General features: G+C 41.6%; 1 protein-coding gene and 1 long non-coding RNA gene across 3 annotated transcripts in view; one reads left to right on the top strand and one right to left on the bottom strand.

The window, feature by feature from the left end:
• The window catches only part of prox1a (prospero homeobox 1a), a 33,361-nt gene extending 30,416 nt beyond the window's left edge, over nt 1-2,945 (bottom strand). Inside the window, exon 1 of the mRNA XM_020104067.2 lies at nt 2,807-2,945. The gene's annotated coding sequence lies outside the window, so the exon portion shown is untranslated. The remainder of the gene's footprint in view (nt 1-2,806) is intronic.
• Nucleotides 1-17,068, top strand: part of LOC109640200 (uncharacterized) — a 156,598-nt gene that overhangs the window by 68,433 nt on the left and 71,097 nt on the right. For both annotated transcript variants that reach the window (XR_011240334.1, XR_011240335.1), the window contains exon 6: nt 14,329-14,429. This is a non-coding gene — a long non-coding RNA (uncharacterized lncRNA). The remainder of the gene's footprint in view (nt 1-14,328; nt 14,430-17,068) is intronic.

The raw sequence follows: 17,068 nt of genomic DNA, 5'->3' as shown, positions 1-17,068 counted from the left end.
TATGAAAGTTTTCTTTCATTTTGTTTTTTTTTCCTTATGTTGAAAATAAAACTTTGTGCAGAAAAGTGGAAAAGAAAATATTTCAAAATGTGAGCTCTAAACTTCAGGAATTAATTAAAGTACACAACATTTGAGTGTATTTGATTTCAAACTATTTCAAATGACAGAAATCAACACGTCTTACAAAAGCAAAGGGGACTTGTACAGAAAAACTAATCATAGTGTATTTCTTGTCCGAAAACCATACACAAGCCAGCACCCTCTCAAAAATAGTTCAAGGAGATATAACCACAGAAGAATAACACCTGCCTGTAATAACAAAAATAATTTCCCTTTTCCTCCTCCCCCTGAGGGCTAACCTTGATTTCTACATCTTGTGAGGAGCTGTGAGGAATCGACAGACGCTCTCTTACTGTCACTAACTACACTCTCAAGAAAAAAAAGAATATCCATCAAAAGCAGTGAATTTTGGTCGTTACATTTTAATTAGTTCTATTCAGGTTTTCTATGTGGTGCATCTTTTTTATTTTATTACGCAGATAACTGAAAATATTGATGCTCTGAAAGCTGCTAAAACTGTACTAAGGTTGGGAAATGTAGAAAAAAACTGGCTTCATCCGTGTCCCAAAACTCCCAGCTCTATGTCCATTGGCTGAGGTAGTTGCCAAACATTTCCAAACTAAACTATCAAAACCTAAGACACAAAAGTCTCAGGCCAAAATGGAATTTGATCCACAGATGATTGAAACCTTTTCAGCATTGCTTCCTTTATTGAATTGAGGTATCTAATCTAACAAAGAAAAAAGATTTGCTCACAGCGTTTTTCATGTTTGCATCTGTTTTGCAAGTGATTTCAGGGTCAGGTCAATGGAAATATTTCACAAATTCAAGCTGCCTCCTACAACAGTTTGGCAGAGCTGTGCCTGAACTCACGGGAAGCCAAGCAGTTTTCAATCCAGTGTTAACAACACGGTTGTGCAACCGTATCACGACAGGCGGCTTTTAAAGAAAGACTGAAGCTGCAAATGTGCTCGAACACACGTTCAAAGTGATTCGAGGACACAAACTAGACGCTTTTGCAATCGCCAAACAACAGGCGACAAAGCGGACACTGTCGTGCTCCTGCACAGCCATCGCTAAATGAAATACTTCAATGAAGAGGATTCTGAGGAGGAGGATTACTTAAATGTAACTCCAAATTTCAGCGTTGTGTACAAGTGGTGTTCAGCACAGTTGCCAGCAGTGACCCAGATACACACTTGCACAGTCCATGCATGCATACACACATTGCTCACTGTTTGCGTTATTGGTTCCTTGGCATTACTCTGGGCAGAGGTCTGGTACAGGGAGCAGAGGACAACACAAATAGTTTAGATTAGAGGGGGGGAGGTCCAAAGAGCTTGAAAACTTTTTGTGTCTGAGGTCAAGTTGGGGGCCTAGCTGTGTAAAAACAGCAAATGTTTCCTGTGAGAGGAAGAAAAAAAAGTTTTGATCGTCTTTTCTCTGAGTACGGACAGAATTATCCTACAGCACAGAACGTGATAACACAAAATAAGATCTCTTACATTATTGCTCATGTGAGCTTCTGTGAACGGTGAGCAATGAAAGGAGATGTGAGAGTGTGTGTGTGTGTGTTTGTGGTTTCTGCATCAAAACAGAAACTTTAGTTCTAATCTGAATTTGAAGAGCAGGAAAAAGTCACTCTTGAATTGAAGTGAAATGGGAAGTAACTGATGAATAACTGTAAAAGGCACGTTTTCATTTACAAGGAATGCAAGTGTATGGTGGCTCCTGGGTGAATTCATTTCTCTTTGTTCCATGAACATTACGGTTTCATCTAAAATTCCTTATACCTCATATACCCCATACCCCACTTGTGGCTTAAAATGAGATAAAGGGAAAACGGGGTCAAAGTGATTTTTGGAAATCAAACTTTTTGTAATGGAGGTCATAATTTGCACACATTTTACTTTGCTGCTAAAAGGAATCTTGTAGTTAAAGTAAGGTTAAAAAAAGCGCAAAAGGAATCTCCCCCTCGTTATTTCCTTGGTGTTCCTGTGTGTGCGCTCTGGGCAGAGAGCACCGCTGTCCAGAGACTGACAGAAAACACAAGCTGTTATTTTTACGCACGGCAAATACGCGGAGATGGATGTCACTCTCCAAACAAGAGTTATAGTCCACGGCGAGGACACAAGCAGCAGCAGGACAAAGTCCATCGGAACTAAAACATGCTGTTAATTATTTTATTATAGAGCAAATAAAGTTCGCTTTAACTAGAAAAGAGCCAAAACAGAAGGAGGTAAATAAAGCAGATTGCGCGCGTGTGTGACTGATGTGGATGGTATATTCGGCTACTTGAGGATTTTTTTTCCCTCATATCATATTTCATGTTTGTATTTAAGAAACAGAACAGGAGCAGCGTGATGTTAAAGCTCATCACTACGTTCAATGAGCAGGGAATTTAAAAGCCACACTACAGGAGCGTAAAATCCGTGCGACTTTGTGTCCGCACAATCCACAATCAGAGCAGGAGCACGGCAGCAAACAGCGAACAAAAAGCTCCGGTTTAATTTCAAAAAGAAACTTCTGCCAGAGATTTCAGCCCACGCGGCCACTTTTAACCCACAGAGTCGCGAAAAGTCACAAACCCTCGGAGACTGACGCGCAAGAAGTCAAATAAAAGAAACCATCTGGATGCGTGGAAGAACAGTGGAAGTTAAGTTGCACCGAAAACACGATGCGATCGGACAAATCCCACAAACACACGGCACAGAACACAAGATATAAACAACAAGTTTGTACGTACTTCTCTCCCGAGGAGCGTTGTCCCAAAGTCGGTCCGTCGAAGAAAAGGGGGCGAACACAGGAGACAGATCCGCACTCGCCGTTGAGATCAGTGCCGTAATTTTGCCACTGCGAAGTGGAGACGTATGCAGGGCGTGCGTGCGCGCGGGCGTGAGCGTGTGTTCGGGAGGGAGAGAGATAATGAGAGAGAGAGAGGTTGCTCTTGTGCGCCGCTCTCCTCCCGGGATGGGAAGTGTGTGGTATCGAGCGCACCGTGTCTCTTCGGCTCTGACCGACGGCAAGACTCTCAATAAGGAACGAGGGGAGACGCGCGTCAAGGATACGTGAAGACGCTGCGTCACCGGCCCCGGAGTGAGGTAACGGCTCCACCTGACCAATAAGGAAGAGGAGCCGGAGACGCTGGATTTTATTTATAAGGAGCTCCCCTGGAAAACAGCAGCGCGCAGCCAGAGCGCACAGGGAGCAGGAGGAGAGAGGAGCAGACACAGGAGCATGCGGAGAGGAGACTGAGAAGTCAGGTTCAGCAACTTTTCTCATTCACGGAGGAAAACTTGCATCATTAACTTATTGTATTTTAAGGACATCACTTAAATTTTTTCCCCCAATGTAATAATATTTTAGTCTTAGCTGAATTTCTTTCCAGTTTGTGCCATGACACATTAGTTTAACAGATAGAAACAGTAAATCAAACAAATGAACTTATTATTGAACAAAATCCAACTTTAAAACCACAGTTGTGATTTCAGAATCACATTTATTGAATTGTTTTCACTATTCCACTAAATGTTCCTGTTGGGATGTTTCCACTGCATGCGATGATTTTAATAAACATGAGATTTCATTAATTTGATCTGTTTCTGTTCATTCATTTCCTTTTTTGGAGCTGTAATCGCGTGTGCGCACTTGGACACATTCGGCCGCGTCTTTACGCAGCTCCTTGTCGACCATAAAGTTGCTCAAAGAATAGAATAAAATATTTCTGGTGGGGGAATCGGGAGAATTATCTCCTCCTCTAATCCAGACACTCACAGGCCTCTATAGACTGAATTTTAAGTCTCTTTAATGCGTAAAAAAATTAGTTTCACTTGCCACAATTTCCCAGGAAGACTCTGAGTTTTTCTTGGGAGTTTGGCCCTATAAATAAAATCGTAAAGATGTTGAAGTCATGTCTCCATCCACCGCTTTCTGTTTGGAGTACGCTCGTCGAAAAAAGCCAGAATGATTTCGCAGAGCACTTGCTGGACGCGTCAGGTGTAAATCCAGAACAGATGGATAACGAACAAAATCACACATATTTAAGCGAAGAGGATCTTTCAGTGAGGTTAATCAGAATAGATCAAACCCAATGCAGTGGATCTTAGATTCTGATTCTTTGTGTAAATCAAGTGGCAAACACGGCAGAAATCATTGATCATTTGTGAAACACAACTTCTGAAAATAAACGCAAGAAATAAAGAGAATAAAATGTGAGAACTCGCATAATATAATGCTGACGTTTTGGTATTTTAAGCAAGGAAAGTTGTGGGTAAAATTGTGAACAAACGTGCAGGTATTAACTGTGTTGTTAATGTAAAGGAATGCCAATGCGCTCCGTGTGTCTGAAACAAATCTCTAAATAAAACGCATGTAAAAATCAAAGTTATTGGGGTGAAAATATTTTTTTGAGCATGTTGTTTTTAAACAAGGTCGTTGAAAAAGGAATTCCTCCATTATTTCTCACAATTAAATATTAGAGCAGGCTTAGGGCTGCGCACGGCAGAGCCACTCATGCAGAATCTCATCCTCTTAACCCAATTACGCACGGGAATCCTCGGCGTTTACGCGAAGTTATACAATTATTATAGAAGTGCTCGTGTGGGTCAATTTATAGAAGAAGGAATATTAAAGCCCAGACATGTCCCGAGGAGACAGAGGTGTGTTTCGTGCTGCACAGGTTGTCCTTGCACGCAGAGACAAACAGGCCCTGTTTGTTTAATGATCTCTTTCCAATTATTTGGCACAGACGCGGCAGCCGAGCCTCGCCACAAAGCAACACACAAAGCCCCCCCTTAACAATGGGCTGTAAAAGCTGTGACCTATTTGTGCCACCGTGCCGCGGGTGATGCCATTTTGTAGTTTGGTAACTTTGACATGAACTTGAGGTGGAGAATATGCGTCACGTTTAGAGACAAACAACAAGAGGCAAGTAAATGAATATGAGTCCAGCCTCTTATCTGAGCAAAGGAGATGGGGCAATGTCTAATTCAAGTTGAAAAGGGAAAGGATGAGAGTGTGGGGAAATTCTGTGACTTTATAAAGGCTAAAAGGAGAAGGAAGACAACTGTTAGATTTAAAATACAAAAAAAAGACAAGAGCAATAATGACAAATGAAGAAAGAAAGTGTAGATAGTATTCACATGTGTACTTTCACTTATTGGAAACTATAATGGGCAGGTGATTATATTTGCAGCAGTTTGCAGAAAATAAAAGGAGTAATGTTTAACTTGTTGAGCTCCCTGTGTTTGCTTGCCTGATGTGGCGATGACCCCCACCAGGGTTTGTGCAAGAGAGAGAGAGTGTTATTCTATGAATGACTCACTCACTCACTCTCTCACTCTCACACATACTCACTCCGACACACTCTTTCTCACTCTCTCACTCACCCATACTTTACACACAAACTCTCCCACACTCTCACTCACACTCTTACACACACACACCCCCACACTCTCACTCACTCACACTCTTACACACACTCTCACACACTCTCACTCACTCACTCACTCACTTACTCACTAACTCACTCACTAACACACTCACACTCTTACACACACACACTCTCACACACTCTGCCACACACCCCCACACTCTCACTCACTCACTCACACTCTTACACACACTCTCACTCACTCACATTCTTACACACACTCTCACACACTCTCACTCACTCACTCACTCACTTACTCACTAACTCACTCACTCACACTCTTACACACACACTCTCACACACTCTCACTCACTCACACTCTTACACACACTCTCACACACTCTCACTCACTCACTCACTCACTTACTCACTAACTCACTCACTAACACACTCACTCACACTCTTACACACACACTCTCCTACACTCTCACTCACTCACACTCTTACACACACTCTCACACACTCTCACTCACTCACTCACTCACTCACTCACTCACTCACTAACACACTCACTTACTCACACTCTCCCAGACTCTCACACACTCACTCACTCACACTCTTACACACACACTCTGCCACACTCTCCTACACTCTCACTCACTCATGTTTTTGTGATGTTGAAAATAGGTGGAAACTGTGAGGAAAGAGAAAGTGTGGGTGTGTCTCTCGGTCATGGTCACTCACCCTGAACTGTCGCTGCAGCTGACCCAGAGTGACCGGACAACCAACAGTGAGGTTTTCTTACATCAACCACATATAGGATTTAACCTATGTTACGTTTCATGTTGCGCTGACTCTCCAGACTCCTGACAATCCACAGCAGGGGAAGTTTTCTGAGGAGAGAGAAGTCAGGAATCAGTAACCATACATCATTAAATAGAAGGTGTAGGAGCACATTTGACTATACTGCTAAATAACTGATTTATTTCTTCAGTACTCTTGACTGTTACATTCTGGTTACATGTATTTTCAAATTTGCCTGCTTCAAATGGAATCTCACCTCAAAATCTACATTTTAAAGGCCTGAAACAATAGAGAGTGTCGACTGTTACTCAGACGCTGCTCCTTAATGCATTTTAACATGACAAGCCACTAAATAACACATTTGAGTGAAGTATCATGAAGGAGACTTAAGTCTGGGAAGTTCAGTGGCGTTCATCATTTGTCAGGACTTTTATCTTGCAATTGGATCCTGGGGGTTTTGGTCATCTGCATCTCTATCAGCAGCTGAACTTGAGTAGAAATTGCGTTTTTGTGTAAAACACGTGTGGTGTTACGTCTTGAGGGACGAATGTGGCATCAGCTTACAGTGCTTTCTTCCCAATAATGCCTGTGTCATCAGAAGTTCACTTGCTGAAAGGTTGGGTTACACTCCTTACATGTGGATAGACACGTGCACGCGTCTTTTTGCAGAAGCTGGATCATCATGATGCTAAAAAAATGAAATAATGAAAAGAGAGGCAGAGAGGGAGTAATGGAAGAACTGCTGCTGATGGAGGTCTGGAGGTAAAGACTGATGGATGCAGTGGTTTCTCTCTCTGTCTTTCCCCTCCATCTCTTCCCCCCTCACCTGTCCTTTCCTTTATTTTCTCCTTTTCTCCCCCCTTTCTCTCATTCTCTTTTTCATCTAGTTGCTCTCCATCGAGATGCCATTATTCAGGACATTAGTGAAGAAGAGCTAAAAGCTCTTACTGTCGAAACAGGTCCCAGGGTCCTCTCTGAGAGCTGTGACACAAACACACACGTGGTGACACACACTCAGTGACACACACGCATACGTAAATTCACAAACACTTTGACTACAGAACTGGCCTACAGCATACTGCAGGTGAAGAGGTGGTAAAAAGGTCTTATTGCAGACATTACCAGGCATTCAGACTCCTTTACTCCGTGGCCCAAAATAAAGACATTAGCTGACAGAAAGAAAAATTTACAGCACCTTCCTCTTGCATTTATTTAGTGAACTTTGATACACATCATCATCTGTCTTTCTCGGCTTTCCTCTCTCCACTCTCGCCACTCTCTTAATGCATCAAATAATCTGTGAAAAGATGCTTGTAATTGCTGCATATTGTGTGAACAAATTAGACAAACTGCTCCGGATAATGTAACCACTGGTGAGAGCTTTTCTTAATGGACACTTTATCAACTGTGAAATGATCTAATGTATTTAAATCTGCTTCTTTTAATCCAGTCTTTATTGAATATGTTTTTACAAATCCCTTAATTGGTGGTAACTGGCCTCCAAGATAAGACTGTACGTGTTTTTAAAAATATAATGTGCATGAGTGACAGAGATTCTGGTTTAATGATAACAATAATTATAATAAAGTGGAAGTACACTGCAAGTCGCAGAAGTAAAGTATGCAGTGACCGTATTAATTATGGTACTGTAATTCTGTTGGATGAAGTCGATGCAGATGGAGCACTGGCCGAATCTACTTTTTTCCTAATCCTTAAAAACACAGATTTAATTGTCATTTTTGTTTTGCGGACACTGTTATCTTTAAAAAAGATATCTACCTCTATCTACTCAGTACTGATTGGTTCAACATGGACACTGTTGTCACTACTGTACTCAGCAATACTCTCCTGATGCTATACTTTAACTTTAATTTCTACCATTAACTTGAACTTTTCATAATTATTCCATTTCCTGAGCTCAGGGACTTGGAGGATTTTGGTAATTCATCGTCCTCTTTTCCCCTCTCTCTCTTTTTTTTCCTGCCTCCCAGAACAATTATTGTAGTACAAAACCATCAAAATTATTCATCTGTTCCCTTTTTTCAATTTACTTTTCTTTCTTTCAGTTCCTGTAATTCATGTGTGTTTTTTCTTTCTTTTTATCAGTCCTATGGAGCCCTACACTGCTCATGTATTTATTCATGTTTTTCTGCCTCTGATGGACGACATGGACAAGGCTGAATAGAGGCAGTGTGTATTTGTGTTTGCTTGTGTGTCTGTGTGTGTGGCTTCACTATATCCCTCTTCCATTGTGCTGCTTCTAAGAGTAGGTCTTAATCTAGCCACTGCCATTACTGCTGCTGAGACCTCCAGCTTCTGCCTCCCCTCTTGCCCTGATGTTGTGCCCAGCCACCAAGGCCCTACAGTGGCCCGGCTGGCAAGCCAGATCAGGGTCTTGGGTCTAGGGCTTGGCCTGGATCCTTGGTCCTCATCCTCCACCACCGGCGTCCCCTGCAGCCCCACAATGAAGCCTCCGACCTGACCTGACTTGGCCCCGAAGCTGCCTTCCTGGCTCGGGGCCTGGATGGAGGGATGGAGGGGGGGAAGAAAGCCCGTAGCTGGTTGTGCAGTGGAGTGAGGAGAGGTGGAGAGGCTAACAATGCTATCAGAGAGCTGGCGTCCGTCTCCCAAGCACACATACACACAAACACACACATGTATACTGCACTGTTTGTCTTTATTTATCGCAGCTCTTCACACATAGATGACAACAAAGGACAGAGACTGAGGAGAATAGCGAGGGTCAGCGACGGAAGAAGAAAGGTGAGAAAAGTGGCAGAGAAAAAGAGAAGAATGGAGCAGAAAGGCTGCTTAAAATGACAGATTAGGAAGAAACTAATTGTGGAGGGAAAAACAAGAAGCAGAGTTAGAGGAGTTTAAGAAGAAGTGGAGGTTTGAGGAGAAATGGAAGGACACAATGTGAATAAAAGAGGGGAAAAAGGCGGCGGTGTTTGTCCGTTGGCCGGAGCTTCTGTGACATTGTCGGGCCTTCAGGATCCCAGTGGATGCAAAAATCAACATGTTTGCTGCAAACGCTTTCATTAGCGCTTTGTAGCCGAGCCAAAAAAGTGCGACCAGGGACGAGGAGATGCAGGATGAAAAAAAAATCCCACACAAATAATGCAAACAAACAAAGGATAAAAAGACTAAAAAAACAAAGTTGGTAAAAGCAGTTCTGTGGGGTCCCCCTTTTTTTTCCACATCTACTCATTGACCCGTGTCGTTTTGTACACAGTGCGACAGGCAGGCGTCACAGCGCAGACTTTCAGGTCGTTTTTGAGCGGCCATTACTTTAGGGATGAAACTGTCCTCGGTGTAATAACGTCGCCATATTTGCGTGGGGTATTATAATGATAGCCTTTGGCACATTTGAATAAGCTTTGGATGGGGAAAGTAGCTTAAACAAACAGTTTGACTTTTTTTCCCCCATTTAATACAAATCGCTAAAGATTAAAATTAATTAATCCTCTGGTATTTTATCTGATGCATCTTGTCCATATCCAATTTACAGCAACTAAAACTCAAATGAAAGCTAAATATTTAAACAAAAAAGTGTAAAATTCTTTCCTGCTATTTACAATAAAGTGGTAATCTCAAATATGAGCTTGCAAGCATAGACTGGAAACAAGCTAAGTATAATCAAGCAGAGAGAAAGTAGGACACACACACACACACACAAACACACTCTTTGGCATAGCGACAGTCAATTAAAACTTCCTCTTCCCGTTCTCCTTTAATTGAAATTGAATTATCCCCCCATCCCCCCACCCTCTTTATCTAAGCACGTAAGGAAACGCCTGAGGCCGATCTAAAGCTGATCTGTGCTCCCGTTTAACCAAGGAGGAGGCTTAAGGTAGAAACACAGCAAGTAATAAGGCTGTTAGGATATTAAATAGACGCACACTCAGGAACACGCACACATACACACAAGAGACATGCCTGCACACGTGCGTACACACATATAAGCTAAAGTAACAAGGTAATTATACGGTAAAGCCCGGTCGAGCTGAAGTAAACATGTCTCGAAGGAATGTATTTAAGACGTGACTCTAACAATAACATAATTGCCGGCATCATGATGACAGAATTTCAATAACATTTTTATTTTGCGGCAAAGAAAATGGGAATTATTTCTCAGTTAAAATTTGTATTTCCTATTTCTTTATTTTGTTTGTTTGTTGCTGTACAACAGACTGAAGGTTATGTTCAAGGCTCCAACATTAATACTGTCAAATTCCCCCTTAATCAGTTTACATAATCTGCAATACCTTTTTTTCTTTTATCAACAAGGTTATGAGCACAATGCAAACACAAAAAACACACATTCAGTGTGTCTAAAGCTGCGTTCAGACATGCGTGAACTCCGCAGATGCTCCGTATTTTTTCTCAGGAGGAGGTGCATGTGTAAACGCAATTTTGCCGCCTGGGCTCCTCGTATAAAGTCCGTTGAAATCCATGAGAAGTCGATGTGAGAACACAGCAGGGGATCCAGTGGATTCAACGCAAGCAACAGACGCAAAAATGAAAAGATCAAAAAGATCATGTGATATGAGGATTGTTGTGATTGCTGTGTTGTGCATCTTTGAAAAGCAAACTGTGGGTACACTCCGTAGCCAGTTCTCCAGATTTTACCCGCAGATCATGTCTTAAAACACCTTTACTGTGTGGAATCAGTTCTTTGAATGTTTTTCTGAAAAAGGCTAAAACTATATGCTTCATTGCTGGATTGTATTTTTATGTTTTTATTTCCTGATTTCCACTGAATCGTCGATGGTGTTTCATTTATATTATGACAGCATTTAAAGTAGTCTCCAAAGCATTTTTCATCATCGTCGTTATTTTTTCTCCACTTGCAGCATTTTTGTCAAAATGAAAAGCCACAGATTTCTTTGTTGTAATCCAAATTAACTTCTCTCCTCTTCTGTCTTTCTCCTTTATTTTCTCATGTTCCATATCAGCCATATTAATGTCACTGTCTGACGTGTCATAGTCTCACTCTGACCATATGTGTGTGTGACTTGTCTTGAAGTGGATATCCTGCCGGTCCCAACAGGACATGGAGGCATATGTTGAAAAGGAGGAACAGGAGAGATGGAAGAGAGGATGGATAAACACAAACTAGAGATTCTGTGTGTTGATATCTTTGAGGGACAGAGGAGTTTAGGGAGAGATGTTAAGCAGAAGTTGGAACAAGTAGGTTGATATGGAGGGAGCGGATTGATGGATAAAAGAGGGACAAAGCAAAGATGGGGTTAGGGTTAGTCTGAAATGAAAAAGTAAAGGTAACATTGGGAAAAGTGAAAAACCAAACAATAAGAAACCAAAACTAAAGAAGAAATTGCAGGGACCTGGAAAATCTGGTGAACCCATAAGAGTTAATAATCAGATTATGGCAAACAAATGAATCCCCCTTCTCAGTTTGCTCTTCCTCTCCTGGTGAACCCGACCCCTCAGGATAACAAAGCCCCCACATACTGCACTCGTTTATCATCCATATTTCCTCTCTTTTTTTTCCACACGCCCTCCCCTCTTTCCCTCGTTCTCTCCGACACAGTAGGATAACCCGCAGCCTCACAACCTTGCACCTCCCCTACCGATTCACATACACCCGTGCAGTAACATACAGTATTTCCAGTCAGTCATTTGCTTGTTTTCCAGCTCGTCTAAAAAAAAATGTTTAGATTCAAGTTTTGCAATCACCACTACACCTCCTCCACTCTTCCCTCCTCCTCAGTCCACCCCTCTCCCTAGCGCAGGTCAAGAGGCGGTGTGCTGACTCTGCCACCTGCTGTCTGGTATCACATAAACAAACCAAACACTCATTTTCCTCCGACCTGGACCCCACAATCACGGCACCGGTAAAACCTCACACTCCGTTTAGCTTCAGCACAGGTGATTGCCTGGGCACTGAGCGTGTGTGTGTGTTGGAGAGGGATAAAGCGTTAAAGTGGACTTTGATGGAAGTTTAAAAAAAAGATGCGAGAGCGAGGATAAAAGGAGATACAGTATGTAGCCAAAAGTATGTGGACACCGATCTCGGGCTGATTCATTTAGTTCCAGTCAAGGAAAATATTAATGCAACAGCACATAATATCGTGCCTTCAACTTTGTAGTGACAATTTGAGGAAGACCCATGAGCTCTATCACATCCAAATACCTTGCAGAGTGCCATACCTTATCCTCAACACCCTTACGAGTTTACGTTTTTACTCCTTAAAGAACCCAGAGAATTTTGGTTTTCCTGATTCACGTTTCCTGATGAAAACAAATCGGACACCTTTAGGGAGCTGATATCTATGAGTGTGTAAAATTCTGGGGACTGTCAGGCCTTGGCCAACAAATGCACGCCAAGTGTCCACACACTTTTGTCCACATCCACATAGAAAGATAACCCATCCCCGGCGTCACCGTGGAGATGGTTTGACCTGCAGCTCACCCTCCATCTTGTTTGTGTATTGGTTTATTTGTTGGACACAACAACAGCAAACCAGCCTCTGTAATTATTCCTTAGTGCTGCTTCACTCACTGTAATTATACACCCATACGTGTGGTGTGTGTGTTTCGTGCATGTATGAGTATGCAACAGTAGATGTGAGTGTGGAGACACTTGTGTTTGTGAATCTGAGTGTGTGTATGTGTGTGTGTGTGTGTGTGTGAATAACAATTACACACTCATATTGGCCAGAAAGATGGAAAGAGAGGGAGAAAGTAAAAGAGACGAATAAAGAGAGAGGGGGGGGGGGGGTGATAAAGGGACAACAAGCTGAGGTCTTTGTTGACTAAATGACAGTGATTCACCATCAGCCCACCCATTTAGTTTTAGAGTGTGGCTCATTTGCCTGTGTGTGTGCGTGTGTGCAGATACAAAGGGAGTGTGTGAATTAAAGATGAGAGAGGAAGAGGTGTGTGTGTGTGTGCACTCTCTCTCTTTCACCCCTCTCAGTGTCATCAAGAACTGGCAGTAAACCAAACTCTGTAGTTTTTTTTGTGTGTTTTTGTCCCTCTCTCTCCCCCTCTCTCTCTCTTTCTTTCTCTCTGTGTGTGTGTGCTGAAGCATCTGTATTTCTGTGTGTGTGTGTGTGCACGAAGGCCTCTCAGCTCCTTTCATGCGAGAATTTTAGAGTTTTTGGTTCGTCTGATTTTCAATCTGGTGCATAAAACTCTCGCTGGGAACCTTTAAACTCCACGTGTTGGTGTTTTTCTGTAATTTAGCTCGAATCGAGGATTCACCTCGGCCGTTCCAGGGTTGCAGTGTAAACACATGGCTCTGAAAAGAACTTTTCTCACAGCTCATTTAAAATTAGACAGTAGTGGGTTCAGAACAATCATCATTTCAAGCATCAACATTATTTGCTGTTTCTAAAATATTTATAGTTTCCCCAAACGCCAAATTATGACAATAACTAACTAAAAACTTTATGAAAAGGGTTTATTTCCTTTTAGGGACTATACTATATAATATGGCAGTGAATGCTCAGATATGATATGAAAACACGTGTGAATATATTCTTCTCAAGGTGATATCTCCAATATGGTGGAGCTATTTCAAAGGACCAATGAAGATTTAACAGAAATATTCATTATCTGGTCAGAAAATGGTCTAAATCACCAAACTACAATGGTACACCACATTAACTTTTCTACTTGAGCAAAAGCCAGTAAGTGTTTGCTTTTTAAAATATATTTCAAGTATTAAAAGTACTCGCAGAGTCTAATCCCTAATGTAACAGTCAAAAGTGAGTTTCAGCGGCAGCCTCTTCCGAAACAACTTGAAGTGTCTGCTCTCATTATTTATTACTTGTAGTGGAGTATAAAGTACCTATATTTGGTGATGTGTGTAATGCAGTACAAGTGAAAAGTATTTCAGAATAAATCGACTGAAGTACAGATATATGACACATGTACTGCAGAAAGTGAATGACAAAAAGTTGATACAAGTACTTCCTTGTGGCTCCTCTTTCCTCAGGTAAATTCTGCTGAGGTGTTCCCTCTCCCCTCCAGCTGAGTCTGTTCCATTATTAATGTCTGAACATGGTCTCTAAGGAGCTGTCGTCCATTATTAATGCTTTACGATTCCTCTCCTTCTCTCCCAGGATCTCCTTCTGTCTCCACCTCGTCCTCGTCACTGGCCCTCTTTTGATCCGTCTGTCCCAGCGTCCATCCCAGCAGCCGTCTGGAGAAAAGCTAATAACAGGTGTGTCTTCCTCCCTCATCATTCCTCCTCCTCCTCCTCCTCCTCCTCCTCTTCCTCCTCTTCCTCCTCCTGTCCTCCCATCTTCAATCTGTCTGGGATTTCTTCTGGGTCACTTTTTTTTTAACAAGGCGTTAAAGATGCCAAGAGTGTTCGTGTGTGTGAGTGTGTGCACCACCTGTGTTAGATGACACTTTGGCAACCTGCTAAATGTGTGTATGTGTGTGTGTTTGTATTAATGATGTATGAAGGCTCGTCCTGGAGACAATTAACTTCCATACAAACACACACACACATTTACACTAACCTGCCCACTGTGCTGTTTTTACAACCGTCCAACACACATAAAGGTCCCATTTAAAACTCTAGTCACTGTGTTGTATTGCTCACATTTTTCATTTTATCATAGATATGTATTAACCTTTGTTTAAGACTGATGTTTATTGATTTAAAAGTGCAGTAGATTGCAGTAAATTCAGTAAATAAGTTGTGGTTTTGCAAAAGTACCCTAAGGGCCAGACTTTGCTGGGAATTCCTGGTTTGTACAGCGTGTTGCTCAGTGATGTGGGAAATCCAAAAGGGTTTGTCGGCCTTACTCAAGACGGGGTACTTGTTTCTCAACTTTCCTGGAAATTATGAATGGCGATTTACTTTTTCACGTGAAAGTACCGTAAAGAAAAAGGGCCGTAAGGGAGAAATTCAAATTTAAGACCAAGCATTTTCCATGAAGATCTGTTGCACCATGTTGTGAGATTTAAGTTGATAAAATACAGTTTTATGCCAAACTCAGCTGTGATTCTGACAACCTGCTTTATGCAGATCAGCGTCAGTAATGAGCCATGATTATGTATTACTATGAATAATAATATGACAAGACCAAATGAGATGGTGGAGTTAAATGTTGTTTTTTTTGCTCGAGCAGAGAGGCTGTAGTGTGTGTGTGTGTGTGTGTGTGTGTGTGTGTGTGTGTGTGTGTGTGAAGCAGGAACAGACGGCACTGTGGCCTTTAGCTGACATATGAGTGTACTCAGGTGCGATGGGGTGTGTGAGTCTGTGTGCTTGGGTTTTGTCTTTTAGCTAAATTAATTTAGTGTGTGTGAGTGTGTGTCCTCCTCAGAGATATTCGTCAGTGATGTATGAAGACTCTTTCCTGCGATAGAAGACTTGGACATTCATCTTATGACACACACACTCTCTCAAACTCACAATTCTCAACCTGTGAGGTATAAACTTTCCAGTAACACTCTCCCCTGTCTGTTTAACAAACTGGAACGCAAACCACTCTTCCCTCTGTGCAGCTCAGGTAAAAGTAGTCGCCCTCTTCAAATGAAAGATGCATCTTGTCCAACAGTTTCTAACCTGGAGGCACAGACCTCATTCTACACCATAACTCTAGGACTCTGTGGAAAGCATCATGTCTTCAAGTCAATTCCTTATCCCCCACACATCTGAGATTTGTACGATCCTTCCTGGAACTTATAACGAGATCCAACCACTTTACCTACAATACAGTATCTGATAAACTGTGTAGAAATTCTATTCCTGTGGAAAGTGGAACGTCTGTTAGAATTACTTATTTGAAAAGGTATTCTGATAGAATTTGGACGAGCTTGGATTTTACGCTGATGGACCTTAAGGTATAAAACCAATTTTTCAAGTAGTAAATTCTGCTGTGCTTTTAATTTTTACAAGGATTTTTTATTAATAAATGAATGAATAAATAGAAAAATGTCCAAATACGTGATCTTAGTCATGCAACTCCAAGATATAAAGATTGGATATAATTCACAAATTTCCTAATTTCCTCGTTCGGCGAACAACTCTCGCTTCTTGAAGGATTCTTGTAATAAAAAAGGTTCTGGGACCTTAATTAGTCCTCACTTTGCTTCTGTATCCCTGTGAACTTTATAAATGCCACATATCCAACAAATAACAATTAGACTTAATTGAGATGATTAAAAACTCCCGTCTAATCCGTCAACACACCGTGTTTATATCTTACGCTGTGCGAGTGTGTATGTGCCACACTCTCCTTCATGCTTGACGAATCAAGAAGATCAGTGTATAATGACTGCATAATAAGTACGTCCTTAAGATACACAGACGCGCACCCACACACACGTAGACATATTCACAAACAAACATGTCCTTAAGACAGACAAAGCTTATCAATAGCTGTTAATTAAATTCTTGTGCGTATTAATGAAAGACATGGAACTGCTGTTTACTGCTCTATAAGTTTACGTATGTTCTCTGCTTGTTTGTTTGCTTTAATGAAAAGATTTCACCTTGCAGCAGTTTTGGTTGTTGAGGAGTGTTTGTACTGCATGTATATACAGTATTTTGTTTGTGTACCAGCTCAAAGTAAATGATGAACGATTGGCAAATTTGACAAGAGGAAGAAAACGCTGAAGCTATAGTGATGACGCTTTGGTGAACCCCCTCATTTCACCTCAGTGTCAGCAACACCCAGAGGCTGGAGGCTTTATGGTTTTTATGTTGTCCGTCCCATTCGGCTCATTTATGATATCTGAAGAAAGCCATGAGGGAATTTCATTGAATTTTGGTGCAAAGGTTGACTTGGTATCATCTTATTTCAAAGGTCAATGTCACAGTGACCTCACAAAACATGTTTCTGTCCT

The sequence above is a fragment of the Paralichthys olivaceus genome, chromosome 24 (genome assembly GCF_024713975.1).
Source record: "Paralichthys olivaceus isolate ysfri-2021 chromosome 24, ASM2471397v2, whole genome shotgun sequence".
In the NCBI taxonomy this organism is placed as follows: domain Eukaryota; kingdom Metazoa; phylum Chordata; class Actinopteri; order Pleuronectiformes; family Paralichthyidae; genus Paralichthys; species Paralichthys olivaceus.
This window is presented reverse-complemented; position numbering and strand designations above follow the sequence as displayed.